This window comes from Pyrus communis, chromosome 1 (genome assembly GCF_963583255.1).
Source record: "Pyrus communis chromosome 1, drPyrComm1.1, whole genome shotgun sequence".
NCBI lineage: Eukaryota > Viridiplantae > Streptophyta > Magnoliopsida > Rosales > Rosaceae > Pyrus > Pyrus communis.
In genome coordinates this window covers 4504008-4517787 of record NC_084803.1, presented here as the reverse complement: position 1 = coordinate 4517787, position 13780 = coordinate 4504008, and the positions used below count along the sequence as shown (strand labels likewise).

The following is a 13780-nucleotide window of genomic DNA, read 5'->3' as shown; positions in this document are numbered from 1 at the left end:
TAACCTGGCCATGGATTGTAGTTCCGCACCAAGAGATGGTATCATTGCTATGCTGAGGAAAATTGGACTCACAAAATTATATTTCGTCTTCAAGTCTTAAGATTTTTTTAAATCATCGTTTAAATGGTCCAAAATTTCTCAATGATTTCATCATTTCCGCCATTAGGATTTTCTCAATGGAGAACAGGAGAATTGAGTAATTCCTGCTAGGGAAGTTGCGTACCCATCGTAAATTTGTGTTTTTCTACCATGATAAAACCTATTTTCAAGACATTATCTGGTAGAAATTTGAGAGTGAAGTTGAGCAAGCGTTAGAAAATCGATATGACAAGCAAACATGGCAGAAACAAAACTACCAGTCAAAGGAAATAATACTGAAATTATATGTGCTGCTGAGTCAAGCAAGCAACCTCACAAGACATAACTACCTAACAATCTTTGTCAAGGTGTAAAAGCATCTCAACAACTTGTCTCATGGTTGGTCTGGCATCCTTGTCTTCCTCCACACAATGTAAAGCTACTTTCAGAAGAACTTCTACCTTCTCCACATCGTATTCACCTTCAAACGAAGAGTCTATGATCTCTTCTATCTGTGGTTCGATAGAGCTAGTTCCATTTACCTTCTCCCTCATCCACGAGATCAGTCTTCGCTGCTCACCATCAAAGGCATCCCCTCCCATCATAGGGTTCTTTCCTGTCACCATCTCCAACACAACAATCCCATAACTATACACATCCACTTTTGATGTGATAGGCAGATTGTACACCCACTCTGGCGCAATGTAGCCTCTGGTTCCTCTTATCCTTGAAAAGCTTGAGTTCTTAAGCTCGCCTCTGTTAAATAGCTTGGAAAGTCCAAAATCTGCAACTTTTGGTTGGTAGTTTGAATCCAAGAGTATGTTTTGAGGCTTAACATCACAATGCAAAACCCACTCCAAGCACTCCTCGTGCAGATAAGCAAGGCCTTTCGCAGTGCCCACAGCAATCTCGAACCTCTTCTCCCAATCAAGCACACTCGAAGACAAATTTTGGGCCAAAGAACCGTGCTCCATGTACTCGTAAACAAGAAGCTTGTGCTTTCCCTCTGAACAATATCCCCACATTTCTATCAAGTGCATATGGTTCAGCCTCCCGAGCGTGCTAACTTCAGCTAGAAACTCAGCTTCTCCTTGAATAGCTTCATTAAGAAGCTTAACCGCTGCAACTCGTTCGTCATCCAATACACCTTTGTACACAAATCCACCTGCACCTCTTCCAATTTCTTCACTAAAACCCCAAGTTGCCTTCTTGAGCTCGGCGTAGCTAAACCTTTTGAACCCGGTTGCAGCAAGAAGGTACCCTTGTTGCATATCCTCATTGGAATTTTTCCGGGTTCTACTATTTAACAAACACAAAAACAAAAGAAGACAAACGATCTCAAACCCTCCCACTCCACAAGCAAACCAAAGCAGGAACTTCACTGGCTTACTAACATGGTTTTTCACGTAATTTCTGTTGAGATCAATGACTCTGTCTGTACATATAAGCCCGTAGTCTTTTGGAGCCTTTATGCCGGAGCCATTCGAGAGGAGGAAGGCTTTAGGCAGTCTCAGATAGAGGTACCCTTGAGAATCCGACATGTGCCCACTTCGCAATTGCGTCTTGGGATTACAGTTATAAAAACCATTTCCACGGTCAAATGTATACTGAAACCCCTTGCAGTTATCCAGTTTCAAGCATATGCTCTCACACTCCATGTAACTGTAATTTGTGTAGGAGTTGAAATCATAACCATTGAACTCAACTTGTGAAAGTTTGAGGAAGCTAGACTCATTACCTTCCGTGTAAGAGAGATTGAATTGAGGTTCGCACCCGAAAGACCAATCAGTGTGATTTCTCATCTGATACCCTGGAAGGCACAAGCATTTCCTACCAAAACCGCGGTCATAGCTACAAACGCTGTTTGCTCCACAAGTCCCATGAACCTTGCATGGATCCGAAATGGCCTGCCATGAAACCACCCATTTTTCCCCCGCCCTTTCGCGACTATACAATCGAACATTTCCATCAAAATCAATCCTTAACATCCTCTGCAACCTCGCACTGTAATCTGTTGACATAAAAGTTAAGTTGTCCGACGAGACAAAACTGCCTAAAGAATCGAGCATGGCCGTTCTGGTGTTGTTGTAGGTGGACCTTGCATTGTCCCAGCTCACGCGAGAAGGGTCGGGCCAGTAGACACTGGAGACCTCGAGACCGTCAAAAAGTAGACGGAGGAGGTTGTCATTGTCGAAGAAGAGCTTGTAGAAGCCGGAGGAGGAGTTGCTCTGGCTTCTTGTGGAGACAAGCATTGCATTCCTGGTGAAGGGTTGGAGCGGAAGAAGGGTGTCGGTCGGAGAATCAAAGCTCTGCCACAAAACGACATGATCATCGGAGTTTTGTAAAACCAGGTTGCCGGAGGTGTGGAGGGTTAAGTGAGCCGGTGAGAGTGATGTGGTGGTTGTGGCCCAAACGATGGACTGACCAGCATCAGTTAAGATGAGGTTACCGGTTTTGAGGAGGGAGAGCTTTGAGCGTTTTCCATTGACTGGACGGTTGCGATTGGCTGTCCAGACAACGGTGGGGTTTTGGTGGTGATCGGAGGATGGTGAAGGCTCGGAGAACCAAATGGCAAAGCAATATGAATTGTTGCCAACTTGGTGAAAGCCGGCGGTGAAAACTCCATCAGGTGAAATTAGAACATCTTCTAGTTTCTCGACAGAGAGGGAGGAAGCTCTGCTCAGAGTGTCGGGGGTTGAAGACGAAGGTGGAGAATTAATGGCGAGAGAGAGAAGAAAAATGAGAAACAGAGTAGCCATGTGAGGTGAGAGGGGGCAATGGGATTGGCTGCAGATTGCTGAACTAAATTAAGAGAACATGGTCATGAACTGTACGTATGTAGTTGTAGGACCACACCCGCATCAATTGGGTTGATGGAGACCAAAGTTAGAAAACGTGGACATTTTTTATGTATATCAAACTACCGCACTAAACATGATTCATTATTAAAAGAGAAAATTGAAGTAAAGATGTCCGATCGTGTTATTCGTAGGGCGACAAACAAATCTTGATCGTTGAGAATTTGCAACAGGCACAACAGTTGTACGACTCAAGCGACACGGTTTCCAATTGGATGATCGGAAGCCAAAGACCCATTGCCCGTGATAAGTTCATATTATATCATATATTTTATCCTAATCTTAGTATTAATTTATTAGTTATTTTGATCGAATTTTGATCATTTGTTATATATTTTTAATGTAGGACATTTGACTTTCTCTAAAGCAAAAAGTATTCAAACAAATGAATTTTGGAGTGATTCCAATTGGAGGATGCTCGTGAGTCTTTCAAGATGATTGTATCAAAATTCCAGATTTTTCTACCAAGCCGTTTGACCGTGGCGATGAAATAAAGGCCCAGCGCGCAGCTTTCCCAGATTGACGTTTCTAGACATTTTGAGTATTTTGGAGGTCAATATGGCATATTTTGAGGAAGATTCATTTTGATGATTTGTAGAAGACGTATTCAGCTTTCAAAAGAGACATTTTGGGACCAAATCGGAGTTGATTTGGTTGGTTAAAAGTATGATTTTCTGAAAACTCCGAATTCTAGTTCAAATAGGAAACCTTTTATTTTCTGTTTTATCATTTAATTATGTTTCCTAGTTTTATTCTAAGACCTTTTGCTAGGAGGATTTTAATTAGAGTAGTATAAATAAGACTTGTTAGCCATTAGGGTTCTCTACGCAACATTGGAGGGGGGAGCACAATACTTTGGCTTTGGAGAGGTTTTAATGGTTCAAGTTTATTTTCAAGGTGTTTTCTATCTATATTCTTAATAATATTTTGTTTTATGGTTGTTAGTAACTAGTTTTGTTTGCTAGGGCAATGTCTTGAACCTTAGCATGAATATGTAGTTTTTATTTAATTGCTTAAGATATTATGCATGCATGCCATGAATTATTAATCACTATGTTTTAAACTGTCTCTATATCTTACTACTTAGCTACCATTATGAGGTTTAGATAAGTAATCGGATGCAATTCGGTCGGAATACCACCGGGGGATTCAATGTATCATTTCTGGGTCCAATGAAATTCATAGGTATAGGAAGAAGCCCTGTCAAATAGAGATTTTTTCTTTCGACCATCTTTCGATTGTTAATACGATATATAAGGGAGGACAGAATAGCACTATTTAGTGACTAGGAGCGGAGAGCCCGTTGCGCGTTGTTTTTGTTTGACCGACCTATACTATAGTCAAGTCGTCTGCGTATCTTTATGATCTCCTTTCCTTCTATTTATCAGATTTTTAGTATTGCTTCTTGTGGTTGATATTGGTAATTTCACCTAAGATGAATACTATGTCTTAGGGGTTGCATGGTTTTCAAAGGGTTTTCACAAAGTGTAATGAGTCATGCATATTTATATTTGATCTGAATACCATAGACGGATTGCATGTTTGATATATGTTCTAGCTTGAATACCACGAGTAGAATATGCATTAGGAAAACCTAACCTTCAAAGTTGCATGGGTAATTTATAAGTAATTGGTAAATCTACATAGAATTGTTAAGGAGACGGCAGAACCTAGGCTTTTACAATTTGGCAATTTCTTGATAGGATTAAGGAAAGTAAAGAAAACAAAAGAAAACGTTTTGAAAACCAAATTGTAAAAGCCTAGGGTTCTGCCGTCCCCTTAACAATCCTATGTAGATTTACCAATTACTTATGAATTATCCATGCAACTTTAAATGTTAGGTTTTCCTAATGCATATTCTACTCGTGGTATTCAAGCAAGCTAGAACGTATATCAAACATGCAATATGTCTGTGATATTTAGATCAAATATAAACATGCATGATTCATTACACATTGTGAAAACCCTTTGAAAAACCATGCAACCCCTAAGATGTGGTATTTATCCTAGGTGAAATTACAACTATCAACCACAAGAAGCAATACTCAATCCCCCGGTGGTATTCCGACCGAATTGCATCTGATTACTTATCTAAACATCATAATGGTAGCTAAGCATTAAGATATAGAGACAGTTTAAAGCATAGTGATTAATAATTCAACGCACACATGCATAATATCATAAACAATTAAATAAAAACTACATACTCATGCTAAGGCTCAAGGCATTGCCCTAGCAAACGAAACTAATCACTAACAACCATAAAACAAAATATTATTAAGAATATGGATAGAAAACATCTTAAAAATAAACTTGCATCGTTAAAAGCTCTCCAAAGCCAAAGTATTGCGTTCTCCCCCAATGTTGCGTAGAGAACCCTAATGGCTAACAAGTCTTATTTATACTACTCTAATTAAAATCCTCCTAGCAAAGGGTCTTAGAATAAAACTAGGAAACATAATTAAATGATAAAACAGAAAATAAAAGGTTTCCTATTTGAACTAGAATTCGGAGTTATCAGAAAATTACACTTTTGACCGACCAAATCAACTCCGATTTGGTCCCAAAATGTCTCTTTTGAAAGCTAAAGACGTCTTCTACAAATCATCAGAAGGAATCTTCCTCGAAATATACCATCTTGACCTCCAAAATACTCAAAATGTCTAGAAACATCAATCTGGGAAAGCTGCGCGCTGGGCCTTTATTTCATCGCCACGGTCAAACGGCTTGGTAGAAAAATCTGGAATTTTGATACAATCATCTTGAAAGACTCACGAACATCCTCCAATTATAATCACTCCAAAATTCATCTGTTTGAATACTTTTTGCTCCAAAGGAAGTCGAATGTCCTAAATTGAAAATATATAACAAAGTATCAAAATTCTACCAAAATAACTAATAAATTAATACTAAAATTAGGATAAAATATATAGTATAATATGAACTCATCAGCCCGCTTAAGGTTCTGCATCTTAGGGTTCAAGTAGCAACTTGTGGACCGTCACAATCTCACAAGATGTGACACGATTGAAAGGACAACGAGAGGCGCCTGCTGCAGAAAGAATAGGGCATTTACATGTGGGTCCTACTTAACTTTACATTAGTCTTACCTAATGTGGAAGTTGCCTGATCGTGCAGTCAACCGAAACTTATCCTTTTATGTTCCAAATTTTCAAGCAGAACTTCATCTTCATGTGAAGACATCGGTGGAAATTCAAGACAGCAATTTTGACGAAATTATCTGCATCCACTGCTTGTGTGTGAGTGCAGATGACGGTATTGAATTAAAAAATTAACTCAATTATTTGATGTGTGAAATGAAAAATTTCCACCCTTCATTATCATGGAGGTGCTAGAAAATTAGACCTACCCAAACGGATCAACACGGTTGCAAAATTTGACAAGAACGCCGAAGTATCGAATCCCCCGGGTAACAAACCATGATCCTTTGGCCCTCCCCCACATTAGCAGCAAGCCAATGTTGTAACTAGATTAATCACAAAAGATACAACCCCGAGGCGTAGGGCCGCAGACATTTATAAGGCATCGGCCATGTTCTAACTAGATATTTTACATGATAATATGTGCACCCAGAACACATTAAGTTTCAACGGCTTTTCGAGCCAATGAAATATTCAAAATGGTGCCGAGACATCATCAACCTCTGCTCTTCTGCGGTGTTATGTACAAAAATGTTGCACGTGTGCCTGCGCTTAGACATCTGGTTTGTTGGTGCTGGTTTCAATATCGTCTGGTACATAATAGGGAGAAAGGAAAAACGCACTCGGGTTCGTCTGTAGGAACCTTCATGACAAGATGCATGATCAATCAGCAAGAGTGAAAATGATGTCAAAAAAGAAAAAAACTAGTGGGATTAAGAAAACCTGCGTACTATTAAGAAAAGATATAATTTTGGGTATTTATGTAGGAGAGCAAGTAGAAGTAAGTACTTGAGAAAGTCGACCAATTTTTGCTGCAACGCTTTTGATGTCTCCTCTTCAGTGTTATCATCCAACAATAACTCGGGTAGTTTAACTGCAAATACCAAAAAATTACATCTCAAGTTGGGATCTTATGATGACTACCTCTTAATATAATAAAGACTTCAAAAGCATGAGAAACCACAAAATCAACGGCATGCTCAAGCATGATATGCATTTTTCAATACAATTCTATTTAGAAACACACCATTTGGTTACGTAGTAAAGTATGTCCATACCGAAGAGCCGTAATAGATGCCCGGCACCATAGACAGATGATGGAGAGACATCATCTGTGATTGCTTTCTCATACTGCTGACGTTCATTTTTGTACAGAAGCATTGCCGGTAGTGCTTTGTCAAAGTAACAAGACAGTCCCTTCAGGATTTCTTCAACAGATTGAGCTTTCTTCCTGGATTCACATTAAGCATAGTCCATCAGCTAAAATCAAGTGCATATCTGCAAACTGGATTCTAGAAAATACAAAAGTTGAAAGTTGTGAATGTTGTAGGTCCAAATTAATTAAACTAGACCCCAAATTCCAGTTGATGGACAACCAGTAGAATGTATGAGAAGCGTCATTGGTAAATCCTTGAGAAAATTAATTTACTCTCTCTCAAAAAAGAAAAAAAGAAAAAAAAAATCAAAATGGATAAACATTTTGTAAAATGGAACCCGATAAAAGAATTTTAAAAAATATAGGATGCCAAGGGATGGAAGAAAGGAAACTTACTTACTGTCCTTTGATCTGTAATCTAGATACTTCTTGAATATGTCATCCACATTTGGAGTACGTGGAAGTTTAACAAGCTGCAATAAAATATGGATATCGTTAACTGGGATTTCATCATGCATAAATCAAAGGTATAAATTCAGGTTTGAGTAATGAATTCACAATACCTTGCCCAGATGAATAATAAATTCGCAATCATCAACTAGTTGTTTCTTTAGTGTTTGTGGCATTTGAAGGACAAGATCTTCCATCGGTATGGCACCTTTGTCCTAAAATTTGAAATCAAAAGAAAATAAACTGTAACATTCATGTTGGCCTCTAAATTAAGTACAAACTTCTGTATAGTGATGGCAAAATATCTGGAAGAGATAAGCCTGGATAGGAAATCTAAGGATGGTTTAGGACTTAGGAGACAAATGAACAGAGCATACCTTACAGACAGAGTCATTCTTTCGCTTCTTCCCTCTAGACGCTGCACATAATTTCATACCAACAGTAAGAACAATGCAGATTATATACACCTTCAAATTGCAAGAGAAGTTAATAAAACAGGATATATTTTCAGTACCTAACCTCTTGGCATCCTAATTCAAATCAAGTAATGATCGTGAACGAAGAATGCATGTTGCTAAATTAGTTAACTACATTGTTACTTTTTCAGTATCCCATATCCATTGTATTCACTCCTATGAAGGGTAACATTTATGACCGTTAAACCTCAAAGCTCGCCCAAAAATAGGATGGTTCATGTAACATGCCAGAATTTCCACACCCTACATCTAACATTCAAGAATAAATCCAAACTTCATGATTGGGCAACAACAAAAGAAAAGTTAGAGATGATAAACCAACCATGATAACTTTTTGGTTTAGTATGCGCTGTGTGTGTTAGCTTCGCATTCTTGTCTGTTCCTTGTTTCTGGTTGAGGTACTGGTGTTTCTTCTTATTCTTGTCAGTGTTTTTCGTCAGACGATCCAACCCAGCCCACTCATCCCAACTGTTGAGAGCAAGAAAGAGAGAAAAGGTTAATAAGATAAATCAAATCAAAAGTTTCAAGAGATTTTAACCAATGAAAGCTTAAGCATTAGCCTTCATCTCCGATAAACCTCCGTCATCAGAATCAATTATAATATAATGGTCTCATAATAACATCTGCTGCGGTCTAATAAACTAAGGTGAAAAGGACCACTTAAACTGAAGCGAAATGGCAAATGGTAACTGAAAAATAAAAAAACACACAAACTGAAGTAGGGCATGCTTCCAAATCCACCATCTTAAACCCAAAATTCGGAAACTTTAAGCAGGAAGGCGGGCTCACCTTTTGTTCCATCCCTGCAGGACAGAAGAACATACAATCAAGAAATGCAACCACACACAAATCAGACAGCATTTAACTTCCGAGAAAAGATACAAAATTTGAGCTTACAAATGAAACAATCACGCATTTAGCATGTTTGATCGAAGAAAATCAGAAATTATAGAACATTAGTGTTCATACTTACAGCGTAAGGAACATAAAACTCCCAATCCATCTTATATCGGACATCGGTTACCTTGCAATCACAACGCACAGCGCAAGCGATCAATCAGCAAAAAGTTGCAATTGTTGTCACATTTAGGGAAACAAAACCCAAATAACCATACAGAAATACAATTCAATCGCCTGAAAAAAAACGAGTACCTTGGCCTCGTACAGTCGTGCCTTGTGAAAGGCGAGGACCTCTCGCCCACCGTAAAGGGGCAGGAATCGTGGGGAGGGGGCGAAGCGTCGTAGTTTTCGTCGGGGAACTTGTCGGAATCAGTCTTGGTGGCGGAGCTGTCGGACTCGGCGGCGGACGAGTCAGTGTCAGTGGACTTGGAGCCTTTGCGTCTCATTTTATTATTATTTAGGGGCACTTTGTTTTGGCGCTAATGCATTGCATCGAGAATTGTGAGTATATATAATGAGGTATTCGGGGAATTTGCGGAGTCAATAGCGCATGCGGATATGATCCGAAATATGGTAGGAAATGCTCTTGCATTCCAGGCTACGAAAAATGACTTATCACACTGATTGGCACTATGGTTGTGAGCCCGAATTTAACTTCAAAGGGTTCCAATACTCTCGCATTCCTTGGCAGACCGAGTTATAGTTGTTACCGTAAGACAACGTTGCTCAATGGACACAGGTAACCAAGCTTTTGGGGAGACTTGTACTTGAGAGTGCCGAAAACCCATGTGTTGTATTACCTAAAGCCCCAAGAACAGTATCAGTTAACCTGCTTAAGCGGAGTTGTTGGTCTAAATAGAAATTATGTGAAAAGCAGTGTAGCTGGTCCAGTGAATTTCCTGCTCTGGTTTGCTATTGGAGTTGCCGGGTTTGAGGTCCTTTGTGTCCTTTTGGTTTGGGGCTTGTTAAGTATTACTACCCGGCGAGATTCCAATGAGGATATATGCAGGGGAACGTTCTTGCTGCATGGGTTCAAAAGATTCAGCTATGCCGAGCTCAAGAAGGCGACACATGGTTTTAGTGAAGAGATTGGCAGGTGGAATAGTGTACAAAGGTGTATTGGCTGATCAAAGAGTTGCCGCGATTAAGCTACTTAACGGGGCTGATGAAGGAGAAGTTGAATTAAGCTAACACAGTTGGAAGGCTGAACCATATGTACTTGATTGACATGTGGGGCTTGTTACGTAGGAGATCCACACATCGACAACCACGTGGAGCCAAGGGGACTCACCCTACACGTCGAGCCAAGGGACCCACCATCATCGTGTGGGGCCAAGAGGACCCACCCATCACGTGGCAATACGGTACGTAGAGCCAATGGGGACTCACCCTACACGTGGGGCCAAGGGACCTACCATCATCGCATAGGGCCAAGGGGACCTGCCTATCATGTGGCAATACGGTACGGGCTCGGTTATACATGGGAGATCCACACATCGACAACCACGTGGAGCCAAGGGACCCACCATCATTGTGTGGGGCCAAGAGGACCCACCCATCGTGTGGCACCCATCACGTGGCAATACGGTACGTAGAGCTAAGGGGACTCACCCTACACGTGGGGCCAAGGGACCCACCATCTTCGAGTAGGGCCAAGGGGACCCGCCTATCACGTGGCAATACGGTACGGGCTTGTTCCCTGGCTCTGATACCATGTAGAATTATCAGAGAGATGGGCCATACGGCCCACTTCCAACAACACCGATATTATCCCAAACTTGGTAATTACCACATGCACAATCCGTTAGGTGTGGAGTTTTATCACAAAAGGTCTCGGTATTAGTTGGAGTGGGATTAGGGTATTTAAACTATTATTTTGTCATTGATACGGTCGATGTGGGACATTTCAACAAATTGGGTGAGGGAGAAGGTTGATGGAAGTGGTGGGATTGGATCAAGGATGGGAGAGATCATAGACCGTTCATTTGGACGGAATTAAAATGTGAGAAAGATGGAGATTCTGTTGGAAGTTGCTTTTCAATTTTTTTTTTTCTTTTCATTTTAATAAAATTCAAATTAGATACGAATTGAATTTCTAATTTCTAATTTATAAAAAATAAAAATAAAAACTAAAAATTGAAAATGAAATCGTAATCAATGAAGGACTGGTGACATATGATTCATGAATGTGTGATTAATTGTTTTCATGGCGGCATGGTTCTTGCAAGGACAGGTGTTTCTTAAGGTTAGGTTTCTTCATTTGACGGTCAAAAGCATGTATCATCCAGTCATCCTGAATGAAACAGAGCCGCCCTACACTTTGTAGATTCGGATAAAGTTTCCATAACCAATTTGATCCCAAGTGCCCTGGCGGCATACTTTACTCCCTGTTAGGAATACAATTGGATATATCTTCTCAACCATTTGCTATTTCGCCTCCACGACAAGGATGAAACTACGTGGTTTGAGGAGAGCAACTTATACATTAAAGTATACTACCCCATAACGTTTTGTATCAATAAAATGAAGTAATAAACAAAAAAATATATGTATTTTTATTTCATTGATACGAGACGTTACTATGGTAGTACACTCATGTTGTATATGTTTTCCATTTTTAGACTATCCCACAATAGTAAACTCATATCGTGTACGTCTTTCATTTTGAGAGTATTCCACATCAATGGATGAAAGTATAGTAATAGCAAACCAACCTATGTGCCTTGAGATAGTCTAGGTATTACAAATAAAACATACTTTTATTATTTTATGAAGAATTAATGTATGATTACATCATAGCTGAGCTGCATTACATTACAATTAAAATAAATTGTTCTTGTTTATGCAATATACCTAAAAACTGCATAAAAATATTTAGCTTAAACATAATGGAAAGAGTCAATTACTAGTTCGAATGGCAATGGCTGCTGCAATCAGTGTCCCGGACCGCTAGGTCCAGGACCAGAATTTTTTAATTTTTTATCTCTCCTAGGGTTTCCGACTCAGTGAACGCATGACCCTTTCCTGCGTCACTCGGACCTTCATTCTTCATTGTTCCAATATACAATCCATCGAACACACTCTCCATCTCTTTGTCTATGTTCCCCAACTTAAGAGGACGAGCCTCCAACATACACGAAACCAAAGAGCTTACAACGAGAAGAACAACAAGGGAGGAGCACAAGGCTTTCAAACTTTTAGCCATCTGGAAAAAGAATATATCGCGAAATGATCGAAGATGGTTTGATCAGACTACGCTTCGGGTGTTTGAGATTTTTGGTTTGATCTGGTTTGGAAGAATAGAGTGGGGATTCGGGTGCTATAAATAGTAGTGTCCGAGTGCGTGGGGAGGAGGTGGGAAAGTGATTCATATTTTTGACTTGGGGGCTTTGTTCAAACTACACGAGGGTTGGTTCAAGGCTTGAAAGATTCACTGGAGGACGTAATCTGATGGACTCGGATACAGCAAATCCAGTCCAAGTTCAGTTCGGAGTACTTAGATATTGAATATTAAATTTGCTTCGACCGGATAAAATGCTTGTTACTATATATATGTATATATATATATATATATGTATATATAGGGGTCTGCTATTCACACACTCTATTTTATTTCTCACACACCTCTTAATAATTTTTATCCGTTGATCTTCTTCAATTCATCTGATCCGATGGTCGAAAATTAAAAAAATATGTGAGAAGTACAATGAGACGTGTGAATATCATACCTTTATATATATATTATGATTTATCCGTTTTGTCTTTTGATTCCGCCCACAAATATTGATCCAAATTAGTTGTTTCTGAGTCGGCACACATGATTTGAGCTGGGTACCCCGGCCCAACTAAGTATATTGAAAAGGTATAAGAGCATAACTGATACAGTTAAGAGTATTTTGCACTCGATAATTTCTGTTTAATTTCTTCTCAACAGTTGGTCTTGAACGGAGGTGGACTAGAATTGATAATGGTCTGAATCGAATTTTATTAAATATTCGGTTTGTTGATGTGTCAAACTTTAAAGTCTCAATGAGCTATGGACATTGTCTGGCTCTTGCTATAGAAGTCACTCATTTGTACAAATTATAGTTTAACACATGCATAATAACTTGTCAAATACACAATGTAAATTGTTTTGTATATGTTTCAAATGTGTGATACGGTTTCACACTAAGTGAGATGCCCCTACCCAAAAAAAGAGGAAATTCTTACGAAATGATTTCTTTCAAAGAAATGAGCCAAATAGTCTACTTCATATTTGATCTGAATTTTTGAGTGGAGAAACATTTTCCACAATCAGATTTGAAGTATTTTCGGGTCAAAATTTCATGTCACAAGTAGAAGTCTATCCAAATAACAAACGAATTTGCCCGACGAAATTGAACAAATTTTCTATGTTTTACCTCTTTGAACAGCAAATGCATAGCAAGGATGTCAAAACTGGAGGAGAATGTATGTTTCCGTGGGAAGCTGCAAACCAAAAAAACTGAAGAAACCTGGGAAATTACACAAAAGTAAGGTGGCGAGAGTTGAAATATTAGTACATGGAGTTAGGTGGCAAATCTTTATACGCTGCCTACGAATTCCAAACGAGCATAATTCACAGTTGGTTCACAATTCAGAAGAGCAATGAGTAATGGAGTCTCGAAATTCTTGGTCCAAATGGGAAAAAAAAAATTCATGGAAAGGTATGTCTTGCCA

General features: G+C 39.3%; 2 pseudogenes; both read right to left on the bottom strand.

Annotated features, from left to right (window-relative positions):
* Window positions 1-364: 364 nt before the first annotated feature.
* LOC137714882 (putative receptor protein kinase ZmPK1) lies at window positions 365-2903 on the bottom strand (annotated as a pseudogene).
* A 3426-nt stretch (window positions 2904-6329) lies between these two features.
* On the bottom strand, window positions 6330-9525 carry LOC137729532 (protein MRG1-like; annotated as a pseudogene).
* Window positions 9526-13780: the final 4255 nt, after the last annotated feature.